This window comes from Ursus maritimus, unplaced genomic scaffold, assembly GCF_017311325.1.
Source record: "Ursus maritimus isolate PB19 unplaced genomic scaffold, ASM1731132v1 scaffold_5, whole genome shotgun sequence".
Lineage (NCBI taxonomy): Eukaryota > Metazoa > Chordata > Mammalia > Carnivora > Ursidae > Ursus > Ursus maritimus.
The window spans coordinates 30,187,139-30,200,122 of NW_024426663.1; the positions used below are offsets into that span (position 1 = coordinate 30,187,139).

The window sequence follows — 12,984 nt, forward strand, 5'->3', positions numbered from 1 at the left end:
TGTATTTTGTACAATTCAGTCCTCTCTAATGGCAAAGAAATTGGCAACATATTTCTAGAATTCTAATTCCATTGTAGGTAGATGGATCATAGCACTTTCTATGACACACTTGTTAGAAGCCTTTTCACTTCATTTAGTCTTAATTACAGTGCAGGATATAGCACTGGGTTGACCGAGTACTCACATCTGATCTCAAGGTGTATAAAATGTCAGAAACACATGGTATTCAGAGACCCAGTACCTTTTCTTTAATACATTATGGGCCTAGAGAATTTAATTCATAAGGTATGAGTCAAGGATCTCTATAGGTTTATTAACCACTTTGTGTCATTTTCCAAATATTCTGAATTACTTTTATCTTTGGTTATTTCTTTTATTTGGTTTGGGGTGACATGGAGATATACTCTGACTAGGTTAAGGGACAGGAAGAGACTGTGATGTGTCTTTCTCAGCCCATCATTGCCATAGTCCCCAATTCCTCACCCTAAACTGTCTCTAGAGGGCAGGCTTTCCTGTAACAGGGAGGGGTGACCCAGTGTGGGGAAGGACTAGCCAGTAACTACCACCAACTCCACCCTGGCTTGCCTGCCTACCTGCAGTGAGGAAAACCAGCAGAGTTTTTGTTTGGTTTTGTTTTTAAACAGTTATTTAAGTAATCTCACACCCAGCATGGGGCTCCAGCTCATGACCGAGTTCAACAGGCACATGCTCTTTCGACTGAACCAGCCCGGCGCCTCCAGCAGAGTTTGTTTTCATCAGCCACTGACTAAAAAAAAAGTTGTTAGTGTGGGGTTTAAGTGTATTTATGTAAAATACTATACAGATTAACTGATGATCATTTTCAAAGGGGGGGGAAGGAAAGAAACTAGTATGAAACCGTTAACATTTTTGAGAATTTGGGGGCACCTTGGCGGCTCAGTCACTTGGCGCTGGACTCTTGGTTTCGGCTCGGGTCATGATCAGGGGCAGGGTCAAGGGATCCGTCCCACACAACAGGATCCTCGCTCAGCAGGAGTCTGCTTGGGATTCTCTTTCCCTCTTCCTCTACCCCTCCCCCCACCAAAATAAATAAATAAATCTTTTTAAAAAACACTTGAGTATTTGAATGAATTCCCACATTGATTTTTTTTATCCTGCTCATTGTGACTGATTTCGGTTTCATCAGTGTTTCTTTACAATTGGCCCAGAGTTTGAAGTTACTGAGAGACCTCTATGGACAATGAATCCCGTTCAGATACTAAGTGTCATAAGTTGCGAGTGATCATTTGTTTTAAAGATTTTACTTATTTATCTTTATTAGAGAAAGAGAAAGAGAGTGGGGCGAGGGGCAGAGAGAGGGAGAATCTTAAGCAGACTCCATGCTGAGCATGGAGCCTGACCAGGGTTCTATCTCACAACCCTGAGATCATGACCTGAACCAAAATCAAGAACCAGATGCTTAAACGACTGAGCCACCCACGTGCCCCAGTGAATGGTCATTTTAAGTCTCATATATTCCCAGATACATTTTCCTTATCAAAAGAATGAAGTAGATTTAATGAATTAATACAGTTTTCTTTACTGTAGTCCACACAATTTGGTTAAAGATACAAAAAAGATCTTATGCAACCAACCACTAGGTGACTCTTCTGGGTCATGATGGATTTAAGGGTTGCTGTAACCACACAGGACACGTGGACTTCAAGCTAACAAGATAGTTGAGGCCAAGAAACAAGATCTTAGCTGGCTTTGAAAAGTCAAAAATTAGAAAGGAATATAAATATAGAACCATAAAGTACATCTCTACAATGAAAAGCTCTGCAGCTGTCAAGATAGTAATATATGGATATATCGATTATGTATATTTTTGATTTTTTTCTTAAGTGGGTTCCACACACAATGTGGGGCTCAAACTCATGACCCTGAGAGTAAGAGTCACACACTCACTGACTGAGCCAGGCAGCTAACCCTTGATTATATGTAAATACATACAGATTACATATTTTTAGTGTGAAAAATCAGATTGCAAAACACTATATCTCATTTCTATATATATGTACACATGGAGGGAAAATAGCCTGGATAGATAAACACCATAATGTATATGGGTATTATATATGGTTGAGAGACAATGGGTAATTTCCCTTTTTGGGGAATGGGTAGAGTTCCCAGGCTTTAAAATTAACTTATATTAATTAAATTTTAAAGAATAAATGAAAGAAAAAAGGGGAACCTATAGCAGCTGCAGCTAGAGAAATCTGAAAAGTTAACACTTAATTCCGTTAGCACTATTCCCTCAAAAGATACTCAGCAAACGTTTATTATCTACTATCAACACAGACCTTTACTATGTCCCCCCCCTTTTTTTTTTAAGATTTTATTTATTTATTTGAAAGAGAGAGAGAGTGAGGGAGGGAGAGCATGAGTGGGGGAAAGGGCAGAGGGAGAGGGACAAGCAGACACCCCACTGAGCAGGGAGCCTGACGTGGGGCTCGATCCCAGGATCCTGGGATCATGACCTGAGACAAGGGCAGCCGCTTAACCCACTGAGCCACCCAGGCGCCCATGCTATGTCCTTTTTTTCCTCTGTTTTTTTTAAGTAAACTCTTTGCCCAACATGGGATTCGAACTTACAACCACGAGATAAGAGTTGCACACTCTATCAACAGAGCAAGCCAGGAGCCCCTAATTTTTGCTCTGTCCTGAGGGAGATTTAAATGTGAGTTAGCAACTTCTCTACTGGAAAGGACTTAATCTTAGTACAGGTGGAGGCATCCATATAAACAATGAAAATTAATCCAGAGGCAGAACAAAAGACACAGGAAAAGAATAGACAAGGGGCTGTGGGGAGACAGAGGAAGGGGTCAGTGACTGCTGACGAGACCCTTGACAAACACAAAACACAGGACCAGACTGAGAAGGTGACCCATTCACCTGTTAGGACAGGCTCTGGGGTGGGGCCTCAGCGCTACGCCCAAACCAAGCTGGGGGGCTCTGATGGCAGAGCTAAGTCCAGTCTTCTACTTAAATAAAATGCCAACTTTATGCTCAGGCTCCTGAACTGTTTTAGCTACGAACTTATCAAACAAGCAAGAGCTCTTGCTAACGTCTGGTATTAGGCTTTCATTGGATGTTAGGCTTTCATTGGACATTGGGCTTTCATTGGAACCTATCGGGATGTGTTGTCATTTAATGGATAAAATGTATTTCTCATCACTTGAACCAATGTGCCCAGCGATATGTCCAATGTATCATGAAGCATAGGGTGAAGGCTAGCAGACACGCTGCAAAGAGGCAAGGAAGACTTATTTAGGACAGCTGAATAAGTAGCCTGGCTACTAATTTTGGGAAAACAGGAAGATGAATCTCTCTGGGCGCTCCATCCTAGTTGAACTGTTTAGGTGCCCACTAGACGAAGAGAAAAAAGCAGTGGAATGAGACAGCCGTGGCTGTTGATAAGGGATCGATTGACTCACAAATCACACCACTGCCCTTCCATCAGGGGACTGACTCACTGTTGCTTAGTAGCATGCCCTCTGCACTCTCTCCCCTGCTTATCCACGTGTTGCATATGGAGATAAACCTCTTCTGCTCAATTTCAGACCCTGCTGCAAATTATCCTCTGTCCTTGGAGCTCAATCACACAGTTAAAAAGAACATGCAAATGGAATTGATAATTACAAAATCATCACAATCGAGAGGATTATGCTAATGAATGTCCTCTTATGAGTAAACGGGTACAGGGATTAGCAGATGAGTACATCAGGATATCAACAATATTATAAGAACCTCAGATAATCTCACACCTTGTCCTACCCTTCCTTCACGGCTCATCCTGCTCTCCTCAATGAAGAGGCTCAAGGACCCTCTTGATCATTTGGCTGATGCTAAATACATGCATATTTTGCAGCAAAACTTCAGGTTTGGGATCATTTTCTGATACGCATAATACTGAGTAGGATGTCAATCGCAGCAACTTATTAAGGGTTGAATTTTCCTGTTACAAGAGACAGAATTAAATTGAATGGAGGTGTGAACAGGCTAAGAGTTGTGAGGGCAGCACACTTAGAGTTTATCCTAAGGTGCCCAGTGCTTTTCCATCATTAACAACACACCTGTCCATTCTACTCAGCAGGATAAGCTGATCTCTTTCCCAAGCTGGTGGGAAATACTATGTTGCTATTCATCTTTAGTTAAGTATGTATAAATCATTTGCAACCGGAGATAGCTCCTCCATTTCTCTTATAGCTTAACTTGCCACTTCACTATAAAACATGCACAGATATGCCTTTCTTTACGCAATGGGTATATTCTTGGCAAAAGCCACTTGACAATTGGATTGTTTCCTCACTGAATGGCATTATAATTTAGAATTCAATGATTCTTTTTTGATAGACAATAATTTGCCTTTAAAATTTTTAACTTTAAAAATTTTCTAACAGGGGCACCTGGGTGGCACAGTCACTTGAGTGTCCAACTCTTTTTTTTTTTTTTTTTTTTGAGTGTCCAACTCTTGGTTTTGGTTCTGGTTGTGATCTTGGGGTGGTGAGATGAAGCCCCACCCATGTGGGGGCTCCCTGCTGAGCGTGGAGTCTGCTTAAGATTCTCTCTTCCTCTCCCTCTGCTGCTCCCTGCCTCTCTCTCTCTCTCTCTCTTTCTCTCTCTCTCTGAAATAAATAAATCTTTTTGAAAATTTTCTAACAAACTCTTCATTATGGTCTGATCACATATGCATATGTAGTTTTCTCAGGAAAGGACACAAAAAATGTAAAATACGGTCCTGGTCCTCCAATAGCCTAAAATCTAATTATGGGAAGCAAGACATTAGAGACTTTAAATAATTGAAAAACAAGGTAGGAAAGTAATAATTAAGTGCAGACAACACTTTGAAAAGAAGGGATTAGAGTAATCTGAAAGAAATAGGTCTCTAGCTGAACCTGAATAACCTAAATAAAAGGGAACGGAGGGGCGCCTGGCTGGTTTAGTCAACAGAGCATGTGACGACTCCCGATCTCGGAGTTGTGAGTTCAAGCCCCATGTTGGGTGTAAAGATTACTTAGAAACTATTACTCAGCTATCAGAAAGAACAAGTTCTCAACATTTGCTGCAACATGGATGGCACTGGAGGAGATAATGCTAAGTGAAATAAGTCAAGCAGAGAAAGACAATGATCATATGGTTTCTCTCATCTATGGAACATAAGAACTAGGATGATCGGTAGGGAAGAAAGGGATAAAGAAAGGGGGGGTAATCAGAAGGGGGAATGAAACATGAGAGACTATGGACTCTGAGAAACAAACTGAGGGCTTCAGAGGGGAGGGGGGTGGGGGAATGGGATAGGCTGGTGATGGGTAGTAAGGAGGGCACGAATTGCATGGTGCACTGGGTGTTATACGCAACTAATGAATCATCGAGCCTTACATCGGAAACCGGGGATGTACTGTATGGTGACTAACATAATATAATAAAAAATCATTAAAAAAAAGAAATTAAAAATCTTAAATAAATATAAGGGAATGGAGAGGGCATTTTAGGCAGTGGGTTAACCTGGGAACATATCTGGAGTCACTACTGAACCTGATGTATATGGAGGAGGGAGGACTTTTTGACAAACAGAAATACCTTATAATGTATGCAGTCATTTACTGACTAGTTACATTACAGACTGACTAGTACAGACTGACTAGTACATATGTCAGTTTTCTAGTGCTGCTATAACAAATTACCATGAACTCAATCACCTACAACAACACAAATGGCGTCCTCTCACTTATATGTGAGATCTAAAACCACAACAACAAACCAAGCTCATAAATACAGAGAACAGATTGGTGGTTGACAGAGGTGGGGGTGGGGAATGGGTGAAATGGGTAAAGGGGTCAAAGGATATAAATTTCCAGTTATAAAATAAATAAGTCATGGGGCACCTGGGTGGCTCAGTTGGTTGGGTGTCTGCCTTCAGCTCCAGTCGTGATCCCAGGGTCCTGTGGTCAGTGGGGAGTCTGCTTCTCCCTCTTCCGCTGCCCCTCTCTCCAGCTCATGCTCTCTTGCTCTCCCGTTCTCTCTCTCTCAAATGAATGAATAAAATCTTAAAATAAAATTAAATAAATAAGTCATGGGAATGGCATAATTCATATTTGAAAGTTGCTAAGAGAGTAAATCTTAAAAGTTCTTAATCACAAAAAAAAAAGTCTGTAACTATGTATGGTGACAGATGTTAACTAGACTTATTGTGGTGATCATTTCTCAGTATATAGAAATATCAAATCATTATGCTGTGCAACTGAAACTAACATAATATTGTATGTCAATTATACCTCATTTTAAAATATGTACTATCTCAGAATTCTGTAGGTTAGAACTCCAACGTGCGTCTCACCAGACTAAAGGTGTCAACAGAGCTGTGTTCCTTTCTGGACACTCAAGGAAACAATCTATTTCCTTGCCTTTCCCAGCTTCTAGAGGCATGCCCCATTTCTTGGCTTGTGGCCCCCTTCCTCCATCTTGACAGCCAGCAACATTGCAAGATTGCATTCTTCCATAATTACATCTCCCTCTCCCCACGACTAGGAAAACATCTCTATTTTTAAGAACTCATTGATTACACTGGGCTCATCTGGACAAACCAGGATACTCTGTCGTCCCAAGGTCCTTAACCGTAACCGCATCTGCAAAATTTCTTTTGCCATGCAAGTTACCCAATTTTCTCTAACCCCTTTCTTTCCATTCTCATTCCCATGGTTGGTTCGTATACCCTCACTTGGGATTATAGCAAAACCTGCAAATCGCTCTCCTCTACTTCAATCCGACCTATGCATCAATTTCAGACAAATCACCTTAAAGCACTACTAAAAAACAAAATTCATCTGAGTAAATTTTAAAGCTCTTAATGGCTTTATTCAGTGATTCATGAATTGGGCAGCACCCAATCTAGCAGACAGAAAGGAGCTCCTGGGAGCCATACAAAATGAAAGCCTTTTATAGGCAGAGGGAGGGGGAGCAAGCAAGAACGTGGGTTGGTTATATCAAGGGTCCTTTCCTTCACGGATAGCAGCGAGTCTGTCAGGCAGACTGACTAGTACTGATGAAGTGATTCCTAAGTAACTGGTTTAAGATTCCATTTCTGGAAGAGGCGAAACTAATTTCTGCAGCTATTCATATATATTCTGGATACACATGAAACATTTCTGAAAGGATACCCAAAAAACTGCCAACGGACTGAGAAATGGAACACAGTAGTGGTGGAGGAGGAGGGCATAAAATGTTCTGGAAGGATATACTAGAAACTAATAAAAGTGATTAGCCATAGGGATGGAGGGTAAGAACTCAGTCAAAAGGGGGATGAGAATCAGAAACGTACCATAAAAAAAAAAAACCACAGCATACTGTATATGTTTTTATATATTCAAACTTTTTGAACTATATGAATATATTCCATATTAAAAAATAAACAAAAAATTTAAAGGAAAACAGGATGCTTGGATTAATGTTGTTTATGCCAGTTGGTGCTATGGTGCAATGTTAGAGGTTTTGTTTTGTCACCTTTTTGACTTGAATTTATTTTTTAAGATTTTATTTATTTGTTTGACAGAGAGAGAGACAGCGAGAGAGGGAACACAAGCAGAGGGAGTGAGAGAGGGAGAAGTAGGCTCCCCGTGGGGCTCCCATGAGAAGGGCCTCGATCCCAGGACCTCGATCCCAGGACCCTGGGATCATGACCTGAGCAGAAGGCAGATGCTTAACTACTGAGCCACCCAGACGCCCCTCTTTTTTCTTCCTTATTATTATTATTTTTTTTTTTTAAGTAGGCACCATGCCCAACATGGGGCTTGAACTCATGACCCCGAAAGATTAAGCGTCTCGTGCTCTACTGACTGAGCCAGCCAGGCACCCCAAGATGCATTTATTTTAAGAGTTCATTCAAATTCAAAATTCAAATGGTAAAAAAGAGCATATGGTAAAAATATTTCCTTCCCACCTTAGCTACAGAGCTCCCCCTCCCTCAGCCAACCAATGTTTAAAAGATTCTTGAACATAAAGATACGAGACATTTAGGATTTTAAAATGTATGTGCAGCTGTGCCTTCAAGGGAGATTATGCTATAGTGGTTTTGGCAAGTCAGGACTCTCTTATTAAAAGCTATCTCTTTTATTAAACCATCTTTTCTTAAATAGCAGACGAGAGGCTGACAGCTGCCAACAACACCAACGTGGTGATGTTGGTAACAGTCGGGCCAAGAGTGACCCCTCTGGAGGCCAGTGGAATACACAGGCAGAAAGGCTCAGAAGCGGGCTACCCTCCGGCTTTGGCCGTGCTCCAGGAAGCGGGGGCAGCCTTGGCCTTGTTCAGCCTTCTGGGCAACAGCACAGGACGGGGCCACGAAAGCCACCAGTCGTTGCCGGGTGCATTCTCAGACCGCAGTACGACTCCTGAACTCGGCGGGCCGCACGCATCCAGCCCACCCCCAGGCCTACCAGGGCAGTCAAAGGGCTGCCCAGGCGAAGGATTCCCACAGGGAAACTGTGCTGTTTCCGTCAGTGCTTCTCACAGTGTGCGGTCCCGGGCAGAGCAGCCTCACCACGACCGGGAACTTGTTAGACATGCGAACACTCGGGCCGCCCAAACCTTTAAAATCAGGAACTCTAGGGGGAAGGGGCGTTTTCACCAGCCCTTCAGGTCATTCTGAGGCGGGCTAGTCTGAAAATCACTGGTTTAAGTCTGCATCTTCTCCACTTCCCTGATAACAATCGCCTGTACCGGGGAAAGAGGAGGCGGGACGCTTGTGAGACTGTACCCCCAGGGCCTACCTCAGACTTGCTAGATAAAATAGTCTGCAGAAGAACCTCGGAATCTACCTCTAGGGACCACTGAGCAACTAGTTCAAATGATTCCTAGTACCAGATGCACGATGTTAGCAAAACAAACTCGCCTTATGACTCCCTGAACATATCAGATGTTTCTTTTTCTCCAAGTAAACATCCAGCCTGCCTTACAGCTCAAACAAGACTCTTTCAGACTACCTAATAAGGAACAGCCTCTTCAGGGACATGCTTGTCATTTCCGACCCACAGCTGCGCTGTGGTCTACATCTTGGAATCCTAATTCGCCAGTCATCTGAATAAGGAAGTAGAGATCCTTTGGCTGTTTTGCTGACAACCACTCCCATAATAAATTCAATAAAGAAGACCCACTCCCCACTGTTATCACACGGAAGGGGATCCTAGGGAATGAGCCCTGAGATGATGAACTTAAGGAGAGGTAAAGGCGGAATTTGGGAACCCGGTGCTGCATGATGGCAGACAGCTCCAGGGAGAGAAGCATGGGAGGGAAATGTGACACCTTCCTCCACTGAGTCATATCCTGTAGGCGGTGGGCAGGCTGCATCACTCCTTAGTTCTAAAAGCAAGAGCACTTTCCCATGCTCAGCCCTGCATTCCAAACCCCCTCATCTCTGGCCCTAGGGTGAGGAGCAGGCAAGTGGAAGAGGAGCTGCGTGCACAATGTGTAGGTCTTAGGACTGGGTAAGCCCCACACTTTGAAAGCACTCTGAGAAGCTCCTTCCCAGAGCCTGGCTAGGAACCCAGGGGGAGAGAGTGATGAAGCCCACCAGGGTCCAACTCCCATGGGCAGCGGCTGCAGGAGAGGGCTTGAAGATGGTACCATCAGGAAAATGAAGGACAACCATAACTTCAAGAATCACTTCAGACTTCCTACTCATAATACATACTGTGACATCATCAGTGTCTCCAGCTGTCTCCTTCCAAGTCCAGCTAGGCTTCACAAGTCAGGCCGCAGCTTGCTGGTCCAGAGCGTGGGAGCAGAGAGATCACAGGTTCCAGGGACAAGACTGTCGTCTGTGACAAAGAAGAGCATCACTGTAGCAGGAGAAGGACCCACAAGAATTAAACGCAGCCAGGCTTTCTGAACAGCAATTACCGCCCAGAGTGTTTCCTGTCCACTGCACTGCTGGGCGCCACTCTGCAGCTCGGAAGGCTGGGGGCCTGTTTATTCTCTGCACATTCTGTTACACTTAGCTCCAACAGCGGAAAGAAAAGGGATGTGATGAGAAGGGCAGGATAGGGCAAGAATGCAAGTGGAGAGGCAGCTAGCATACGATTACTTCAGGAGGACCTCCGACAGGAATCTCAGCCTCCACCTGCTGAGGGGAGCTGGCGTTTTGCTTTCATTTTTCAACCTGTACTTAAAATATCTCAGGCCACTTTTTTTTTTTTTTTTAAGTAGGCTCCAAGTCCATTGTGGAGCCCAACGTGGGGCCCAAACTCACGACCTGGAGATCAAGACCCCGAGATCAAGACCTGAGCTGAGATCAAGAGCTAGATACTTAACTGACTGAACCACCAGGCACCACTGAGTCCATTTTTTAAAAATCCACCTTCGTCAGGCATTTCGTCCCGGGAAGAGGGAAGCTCCGAAGCTGAACCGGCAGCAGTACCCACGCAGACGCTGGTGATGCCTCGGGGCCTCGCCTCGTGCTCATCCCACCGCAGAGCGCTCCTGCGCCATCCATGGTCAGGCGGCCGGCGCTGTTTGTGGTGCAAGACCTCTGTTGCCTCATTTTATGCAGCTTGCTCCATTTTACCCTTTTACCCACGAAGAGGCTCAGAAATACAGAGAAGCATCTGAACAAAAAGAACAAAGCGTGGCTCCATCTAAAATGAATATGAACTCCGCGAGGACGAGGATCTTTGTCAGTTTTGTTGACACTGCTATTGACTAAATGTCTGGGTCCCCCTACATTCGTGTGTTGAAATCCTAACCCCCAAGGTGATGGTAGTAGGAGGTGGGGACCTTTAGGACGTAATTAGGTCATGAGGACAGAGCCCTCCCGTTTGGCATGAGTGCCCTTATGAAAGAGACCCCACGGAGTTAGCTCGCCATTTCCACCATGTGAGGTTATGGAAAGAAAGCCATCCATGAACCAGGAGGAGGACCTCACCAGATAGGGAGTCAGCTAGTGCTTGATCCTAAACTTTCTAGCCGCTGGAACAGTGAGAAATAAATTTCTGTTGTGTATAAGCTATTTGGTTTCTGGCATTTTTCTTATAGCAGCCCAAATGAACTAAGACATACCCCCCCCAATGTCTAACACAGCGTCCAGCACATAGTAGGTGCTCTATAGGTATTTACTGTATAGGTCAGGAGGAGAAGCCAGCATTCCACAGGAACACTGACAAAGAGTTGTCATGAGCTGTGTCCTCCATGTTAATGCCTCTTGCATTGGTCATACCAAGGAGGACCAACAAATGCCTATATCATTTATCCATTTATATGGGTTTCATGAAATTTCTTTGTATTCCTTTCCATCAGTTGTGTCTTGTTATGTCACTACATATATGTGTTTTACATTATTGGCCTCTTGTCCTTCATACTTGCTTCAAGAGCAGCCCAGAACTGTAGATGAAGATCACGGAGCCCTGGGGAGTCACGGGCCCACCCCACATCCTTGGGAAACAGTGACAAGCCAAGGTAGGTGGTATAGGCATGGAAGGAACATTAGCCATCAGGTAGTCCAAATTCCCTCTCATACAGACAGGGACACTCAGCCCAGGAGAGAGAAACCATTGGAGCACCCCACTCATTCAGAAACACCGTGGCCCACTAACATCACGGTGATTTAGCACGACTTCTTTGGCTTTCCAGAGTCCTTGCTAAACAAAACGTGCTATTTGGGGAAAGCTAATTGCTACTGGAATCCCTTAAACTGTTGGCTTCCCATGCTCATTTGAGGGTGTGGGTTTTTAATGATAGGCTTTATGAATAAGCTTATCCAGTGAACTAGGAACGGGATGCAGGACAAATTAGTTCTGAACGGGTGTGGAAAAGGTCTTCATTCATTGTACAAGAAAAAAGAAACTTTAACAATCGTGTTGGAGAGGCAGTGTACCATAGAGAATAATGAGGCTGGAGCCAGACAGCCTGAGTTCAAACCCCAGCCTTGTCACTCACTGGCCTGGGAAAGTAACTCACTCGTTCTTAGTCTCGGTTCCTCCATCTGTCCTTATCTGTAAATAGGAGGCAGTAATAGCGGAATTTGTTTTTATAAAGAATTTAATATAGTACCTGATACTTACGAGTTCTCAATACATGGAGGCTATTGTTTCTTCTTTCCAGATCCGTTCAGGTAAAACTTTGCTTACATTGGTCACTCATTTCTAGAATAAAGCACATCCAGATCTGTGGTGTATGACCCCCCCACCCTGCCACATCCAAAATTGTTGTCCTTCTGCTTTAACCAAGGGTACAGGGAAGAAAGCTCCAGGGAGAAGTGGTGGTGTAATGCCACGGATGGTGTTCACTCTAAGGGCTGACTTTATAGAAATTAGATTTCCAGTTTAATAGCACCCCCATTTTAATCTATTTGAGGGTAATCTAAAGAGTCTGGATTGAGTTTAGTGTTTATCATTATTACTTTAGGTTTTTGGGGGGTCTACATCTAAAGAATGTAAACATGGGGTCTCACAGTACAGTTGAGTAATTCAATTAAACAACTATTTGTGGGACTCAAATATGAGGCCGTGTCATGTACAAAATTCTGAGGGATGTGGAGGCAGCTAAACAGCTCTCGCTCTCGAGTTTAAACAATAAAGTCTATTGAAAAAGATAGTTGAATACATCTAATGACACTCCTATATAAAAATAGGCAAGGACAGAATTATTTATAAAAGATTATCACATTGTCACGAATTCCTTCCAAATGCCTCTTATCTACTTCGCCTCTAACGTCATAACATTATCCTAAACATCCATCTCTGAAGTTCACTTCGCTACAAATATCCTCTGGTGAACTGAGAAGTAAATTATATGATCAGAGATTATTCTGGATGTCATCAAAAAGGAATGAAGGTTTATTTTCTGAGGCAAAAAAGAAAGTGACAGTTCCACAGAACAGAATATGTTCCCTTCCCCGTGCATAAGGATATAGAGCTATAAAAGGCAGAGCAATTTCATGTTAGTTTTCTGACAAATAACCAGCATAATTTTATT

The 12,984-nt window shown here is 43.4% G+C and overlaps 1 protein-coding gene across 6 annotated transcripts in view; it reads right to left on the reverse strand.

Moving 5' to 3' along the window:
- AGGF1 (angiogenic factor with G-patch and FHA domains 1) overlaps window positions 1-12,130 on the reverse strand; it is a 66,535-nt gene extending 54,405 nt beyond the window's left edge. Inside the window, exons 1-2 of one of the 6 annotated variants that reach the window (XM_040622157.1) lie at window positions 12,072-12,130; window positions 9,707-10,619 (exon numbers count right to left, since the gene is read on the reverse strand). The gene's annotated coding sequence lies outside the window, so the exon portion shown is untranslated. Of the gene's footprint in view, window positions 1-5,906; window positions 5,927-9,706; window positions 11,003-12,071 lie in introns of those variants that run through there. The other 5 variants (XM_040622160.1, XM_040622158.1, XR_005832464.1 and 2 more) reach the window with 5 other exon arrangements.
- Window positions 12,131-12,984: the final 854 nt, after the last annotated feature.